This window comes from Octodon degus, unplaced genomic scaffold (assembly GCF_000260255.1).
Source record: "Octodon degus isolate 3935 unplaced genomic scaffold, OctDeg1.0 scaffold00206, whole genome shotgun sequence".
NCBI classification, from domain to species: domain Eukaryota; kingdom Metazoa; phylum Chordata; class Mammalia; order Rodentia; family Octodontidae; genus Octodon; species Octodon degus.
In genome coordinates this window covers 1,902,375-1,909,874 of record NW_004524782.1, presented here as the reverse complement: position 1 = coordinate 1,909,874, position 7,500 = coordinate 1,902,375, and positions in this window count along the sequence as shown.

The following is a 7,500-nucleotide window of genomic DNA, read 5'->3' as shown; positions in this document are numbered from 1 at the left end:
TGTATCACTTCTAGTAGCTTCTTGGTGGGGTTTTTTGGTCTTCCAAGTAAAGTATCATATCATCTGCAAATAATGATAATTTAACTTTTTCTTTACCTAATCTTATTGCTTTTATTTCTCTCTCTAGTCTAATGGCTCTACCTAATGATTCCAGACCATATTGAATAGGAGGGGTGATAGAGGACATCCTTGTCTTGTACCAAATCTAAAAGTAAAATATTTCAGTTTTATCCCATTTAGAATTATATTACTGTTGGGTTGCCACAGGGGACTTTTACCAGATTGAAGTAGAGGCCATCTGTTCCAATTTTCTGTAGGACTTTGAACAGGAATGAGTGTTGGACATTGTAACCCATTTCTGCATCAATTGCGATGATCATGTGGTGTCTGGACTTTGCTCTATTGGTACAGTGTATTAAATTTATAGATTTGCATATATTAAAACATTCTTACATCCCTGGGATGAATTGTACCTGATCATGGTGTATAATCTTTTTGATGATTTGCTTTATTCTCTTTGCGAGGATTTTATTGCGGAATTTTGCATTTATATTCATGAACAAGATTGGCCTGTAGTTCTGTTTTGTAGTTGTGTCTTTTCTTTGTTTTTCTATCAGAATAATGCTTGCCTCCAGGAACGATTTTGGGATGATTGCTTTATTTTCGATTTCATTGAAGAGTTTGAGGAGTATAAAGATTATATTATCCATAAATTTCTTGTGGAATTCAGCTGTGAATCTATCAGGACCTGGACTTTTCTTTGTCTTTAGGTTTTTTATTACATTTCGTATTTCATTGGCTGTTATTGGGTTACTGAGAGTTGTTATATTTTCTTGATTCAGTTCTGGTAAATTGTACCTTTCTAGGAATCTGAACATTTCTTCTGTGTCTTCTATTCTGCGAGTGTAAAGGTTCTCAGTATAGCTACTGATAATGTTCTGATTTTCTCCTGGGTCTGTGGTAGTTACACACTTTTCATTCCTTATTTCTTGTATTCGAATTTTTTCTTTCCTCATTTTGATGAGGTTAGCTAGGGGCTTATCGATTTTATTTAATCTTTCAAAGAACCAGCTTTTTGATTCATTAGTTCTTTGAATTGTTTTCATCATCTCAACTGAATTAACTTCTGCTCTAATTTTTTTTCTCTTCCCATCTTTAGGCACCTGGTTTGCTTTGCTCTTCCTTTTCTAGATGATGGAGGTGCAGCATTAGGATTTTTATTTGTTTGCATTTTCTTTGAAATATTGAGGACAAAAGTGTAGGCAGACAGTTCATGAGCAAAAAACAAATTAGACAGTAAAGAGTTCAAATTATCAACTGGGATTTCATTTTATTAAGAAGCTTCTGCATGTCCAAAGTGATCACTAGCAGAGTGGAAAAGAAAATCCACAAATTGTACAAAGTATCTTAAAAAAAATTATTCTGGTTCTTCTATTGAGAACATATAAAGAACTAAAAAACAATCACGCCCCCAAAACTCAAAGATGTAATCAAAAAAGGGTCATCTGAGATGAATATACACTTCTCAGAGGATGAAATACTAATAACAAATAAATACATGAAAAAATATTCCACAGCACTGGTCAATTGAGAAATGAAAATTAAAACAACACTGAGATAACATCTAAACCAGAAAGAATTGTGTCATAAAGAAATCAATAACAAATATGGGAGACGCTGTGTGGAAAAAGGAACCCTTCTCCACTGATGGCCCGAATACAGAAAGGTATAACCACTATGGAAATCAGTGTGGAGACTTCAAAAAACAGGATTTTGCATTTACTTTTAAGTATGCTCTGTGTGCAAGTATATGATCTATTTTAGAGAATGCCCCATGTGCACATGAAAAGAATGTGTATTCTGTTGTTGCTTGGTGAAATACTCCATAAAGTTCACATAAGTTCATTTCTTCAGAGTTTGGTTTAGTTCTGATATTTCTTTCCTGATTTTTTGCCTATTTGATGTATCTCTTTGTGACACTGGCATGGTAAAGTACCCCATTACAATTGTACTGTGGATCATTTGATTTTTGAGGTCTGTTAAAATTCTTCTTTTGAAGTCAGTGCTCCTACATTGGGCACATATATGGGTATAATTGTTATCTCTTCGTGTTGTAGTTTTCCCCTAATAAGTGTGCAGTGACCCTCTTTATCTCTTTAAATGGTTTTTCATTGAAATTGATATTATCAGCATTCCAAGTAACTACCCATACTATTTTGTGGGGTCCTGTTGCATGGAGTATTGCTTTCCATCATTTGTCTTTCAGGCTATGGATTTCTTTTTGGGTTAAATAAGTTGTTTTTATACAGCATGTTGTGGGGTTCTGTTTCCTTACCCACTCCACCAGTCTGTTTCTTTTTATTTGTGAATTGAAGACATTTACATCGATGGTTATAACGGATAGTTATTGGTTTATCTCTGTCATGTTGCTACTCTGCTACGGGTTCCATACTTTATATCTCCTTTTAATAATTTGTTCTGTTCTCTGTTTCTTTTCTGCTGTTCTTGGGGCTGTGATTCTTTCTGTCTCTTCCTAGAATATCTGTCAGTGCTCTTTGTAGGGTTGGTTTCTTCATCACTAATTTCTTCAGTTGTTCTTCCTCATGGAAGAATCTTATCTCACCACTGAATTTGCTAGATAGTTTTTTAGAGTATATCAATCTTGGTTGGAAGATATTTTATTTCAGGACCTGAAATATTTCACTCCAAGCTCTTCTTGATGTGATTAATGGTGCTGAGAAATCTGCCATGATACTTAGGGGCCGTCCATTGTATGTGATCTGTTTCTTCTAACAGTTTTCAATATTCTGTTCTATTGTTGAATCACTGGGATCTTGATTATTGCATCTAAGTGTAGATATATTTTGATTATGGCGATTTGGTCATAGGTCAGTGTAGTTATTTGGCTATTTCTATATGCCTCACTTACCTGTGTAGAAGTTTCTTTTCTCATATTCGCATAATTTTCTGCAATTGCTTCTGCAAATACTCTTTTTATCTCATTTGTGCTGACTCCTACAGTTTCACTGAAACTGATTTTTCTTACATTTTTTTCCTTACTGTCATCTTGTAGCTCATAAACTGATTTTTCCTGATTCCTTGTAAGTTATAAGAGAGCTTTACTTTCACATTCTTTAGCTGCACCACTGCCTTTGAGGGCTGACAGTTTGCCTTCAGTTTTGTTCAAGCGGTTTTGCCAGCTTTCAGTGAAATTCTTATTTTCCTGGATATCTGATTGAACCTGTTTCATGCCTTCTAACTTTCCTGTGTTGTTCAACTTTCCATCATTTTTCTATTCTCTATATTTTATCAATGTCTTCTTTAGCTGTGCTGAGCAGTTCTTTCATGATTGATGTCATTTCTTTTTTGACTTGCAAGATTATTTCTGATCTTGTTTCTTCTGTAGCCTGATGGGCTTCTTTCTTTACTTCAGTTGCTATCATTTCAGAGTTCTCAAGGGTGTGACTTCCACATTCTTCTTTGTCTTTGTCTCTTAGACTTGTTCTTGTGGGACTGGAGGACTGATACTGCCTGTTGCTCCTGCACTTTGGCATATTGGGACATCCCAATTATCACTGGGTCAGCATTGGTAGGACAGTGGTAGGACATGAGTCAGTAAGGTCAGCCCTTCCCTTTGCTGTTTTTCTGTTTTCCCTACCTTTCTTCCCCCTCCTGCATTCCTGGTTCCGCTTTTCCTTTTGGAATATTTCTTCCTATTTCACAGCATCTATCATATGCTTTTGTGATTACTCACACCCCTTCAGTGGTGGGGGATTGGACTCGCCACAGCTCTCAGTGCTGGTGTGAGTGACTGGCTCAATAAAGCTTCTGTGCAGGTGGTGGGCATGAGCCTGTTTCATCAGCATCCTGAGGCTGCCCTGAGTCCTAAGTTCTCAGATGGCTGGACTGGGCACCAGCATGGCTGCCAAACCTAACTGCTGGGGCCCATTTGTAACAGCTCACTAGAATCCCGTGGAACACCCAGAGTCAGTGTAAGATCTCAAATGGTGGAGTCAGTGCCAGCAAAATGCTGTAAACCTATGTATGCTGGGATCTATGGATCACTACTTATCAGAATTGTGCAGGCTTTCCTGAGTCTGCCTATGCTATCAAATTATGGAATGAGGCGCCAGCACAAAGCTCCGTGCCTGTGCATGCTGGAACCCACAGATTGCAGCTCAGCAGAATCTCATGAGCCTCTCGGCTCTGTGTTTTCATTTATGTTTCTCTAGTGGGAAAATCTGCTGAACATTTTTTGACATACTGATTATTTCTAATTTCCCTCTCTCTTTGTTTTCCTTTTCTTTATAAAGTGGAAATGTTTATTGTATCGCAAAGTTTGTAAAAGTTTCAGGCCATAGTTTCCTGCTTCCAATTCCGGTGGCATGTAAGAGAGACCTCAAAAAGGAAAAGTAATTCATTGCACACAGGCTGAAGACATCAAAGCAGTAAGCAGCAAAAGAATTGGTGATACAGCAAGCAAATAAAAAAGCCATTTTAGTCATTTAAATTGTTTTTTAAAGTTCAGTCTATTGGGCCCCAAAGATAGCGCAGTTGTCTAATTACCTGCCTAGGCAAGCACGAGTACTGGGGTTCAATGCCAATATCACATCTGTGCCAGCCCCACCCCAGACACACCGAACAAGCCGCGAGGTATGGTGTTGCAAGCCTGCAATCTTAGCACTGGGGAGGTTGAAACAGGAGAACCACCTTCTGCCTATTCCATTAACGCTTCAGCCTTTCCCTTTGCTCTTTTTCTGTTTTCCCTACCTTTCTTCCCCCTCCCCCATTCCTGGATCTGCTTTTCCTTTTGGAATATTTCTTCCTATTTCACAGCATCTATCATATGCTTTTGTGATTACTTACACATTTACTTTCTCACACCACAGAGACAAGGACATGTACTTTTTACTTTACGTGTGTTCTGTTGTTTTGAGGGAAAACACTCTGTAGACAACTACCAGGTCCATTAGATCTCAGGCTTTGCTTAATTCTGATGTTTTTCGTTAATTTTTGTCACATTGACTTATGTATTTGTGAGAGTGGAGGAGTATTGAAACACACCATAATTGTGTTATCATTTATTTGGTTTCTTATGTATGTTAATATCTCTTTTATGTAGTTCAGTTCACCAGTGTTTTGTGGATAAATATTTATGATTGTTACCTGTTCCTCTTGACCATTTCCCCTAACAGTTCCAAGTCACTTTTTTTGTTTCTTTCGATCAATTTTTGATCATTCTCTACAAATTAAATAGTTACCTCTGCTTTTTTTTTTTTTTTTTGAGTTCTTTTGGCATGGAGAGTTGTTTTCCATTATTTAACATTCAGCCCATAAAATTCTTTTTGAATAAAATGTGTTTCCTGATAGTTTGATAATTTTATTGTCAATTTCTACTGGTCTTTTTAAAGAAGAAGTTAATTATTTTATTTTATTTTTTCTTTTTACTCTGATTTTTCCTACTCTTGAATTTCTTATAACTTCTTTGTTTTTGTTTTGTTTATATCCCTTTAAATAAATTTTACATGTTTATATTTGGTAATATGAACAACTAATTTGAAGATAGCAGCATGTAACACAGCAACGATTTTTTAATTCCTACCACTTTTTTAGTGAAATCTTGTATCATTTCTAATGTCTTTAATCACTGTTTTGTATTTTTTAAAAAATGAAAAATGTGTTTCTTGCATGCACCAATTTGTTGGGTCTTGTTTCTTGTTCTATTCTGCCAGTCTGCTTTCTATTTGTGAGCTGAGACCGTTTGCATTGATGGTAATAACTAATACATTCTGGCTGAATTTTTGGCCTTATCTGCTACTTCAGGTTTATTTATGCAATAGTGAAATAAAAATGCCATGTGTTGCACCCTTCCCATTTAGAAATCAAGAGAGAACCCCCCAGTCCGCTTCTCAGCCCTGCCCATATGTATTCATGTTACTTTCTTGCTGTTTGTTCCCTACTTTTTCCTCTGTTTAATTGTTTGCCCTGCCTAGCTTCTTCTTTCTATTGGTGTTTACATGTGTTCTGTATTGACTATCTCTTCCTAGTATATACTTTAGAGCATTCTTCAGAGCTAGATTTGTAGCTATAAATTGTTTCAGTTGTTTTTTGACCTGGAAGCATTTTGTTTGATTTTGAAAGAGTATTGCAGGTTGCATCAATCTTGGTTGGAGATTGTTTCCTTTTAGGGCTTGAAGTACCTCACTCGAAGCTTTCCTTGTTACGAAGGTTTTGAGAAGTCTGCAGTGATTCTGGTGAATTTTCCTTTATAGTTTATTTGTTTCCTTTCTGGAGTCACTTTTTTTATTCTGTTCTCATATTAAACTTCTGGGATCAGAATTTGATCGCTGATCCCACATGTCATGCTGACCATGCCCCCAGGGTGTGATGAGCCAGCAACCCAGTCCAGATGTGGTGGTGCATGCCTGTAAGCCCAGTGCAGGGGAGGCTAGAAACAGGAGAATCACTGAGTCCAAGCTGTGTAGTAAGACACTGTACCAAACACATAAATGAAAGAAAAACAGGCCAGAAAGATGGCTCAGTAAAATAAGCACTTGCCCTAGCAAGTGCAAGGTCCTAAGTTTGATTCCCAATTCCAAAAAAAAAATCAAACGACATAGTAAATGAGAAATAGAAAACCATTAGTTGAAAATATAAAGAAAGTTAATAATTATGTAATTAAAGAAAAAGAAAAAGATACTAAAACAGAAAACAGAAATAACCCTAACAAATAAAACAAAACAATACAAAACTAAATAAAACAAGAATGGAAAGAAAAGGAAAGGTTGTCATTCCTTTTCCTTTTCCAGTTGAGTTTGGGAGTATGGCCATTTTGACAATACTGGTCTTGCCTACCCATGCACAAGTGATATCTTTCCATTTTCTGATAACTGCTACAATTTATTTTTTCAGACTATGGTAATTTCTATTAAACAAGTCTTTCATTTCCTTTATTAGATTAATTCCTATGTATAAAACTTTTGACCATTGTGAATTGGATTGTTTTCCTAGTTTTATTTTGATGGGTTCAATGCTATTTATTTTTGTATGGTTAGTTTGTATCTTCACATGTTGATAATTTCTTGTTATTTTGTGAGTCTTTTGAAGGAATTTTTGGATCTTGTATACAAGTTATTGTTCAATCTGTGAATAAAGATTCAATGATTTTTTACTTTCCTATTAGAATATGTTTAGTTCCTTTCTCTCTCTTGATTGTTCTCACTAAATTTTAAAGTATTATATTGAACAGGAGCAGTGAGAATAAACACACACTTCTTACTGATTTTAAAGTATGAATATTAAGTTTTTCACTATTTAAAATACCATCAGTAATGGGTTTATCACAAATGACGTACATGATTGAGATAAGGTCTTTCCATACCTGATTTAGTCCAGGTTTTTATCGTGAATAAATGCTGGATTTTGTCAAGTAGTTTTCCTCGGTGTATTGAAATAATCATGAATTTTTTTCTTGTTCATGTTTATCATGTTACACTTAAT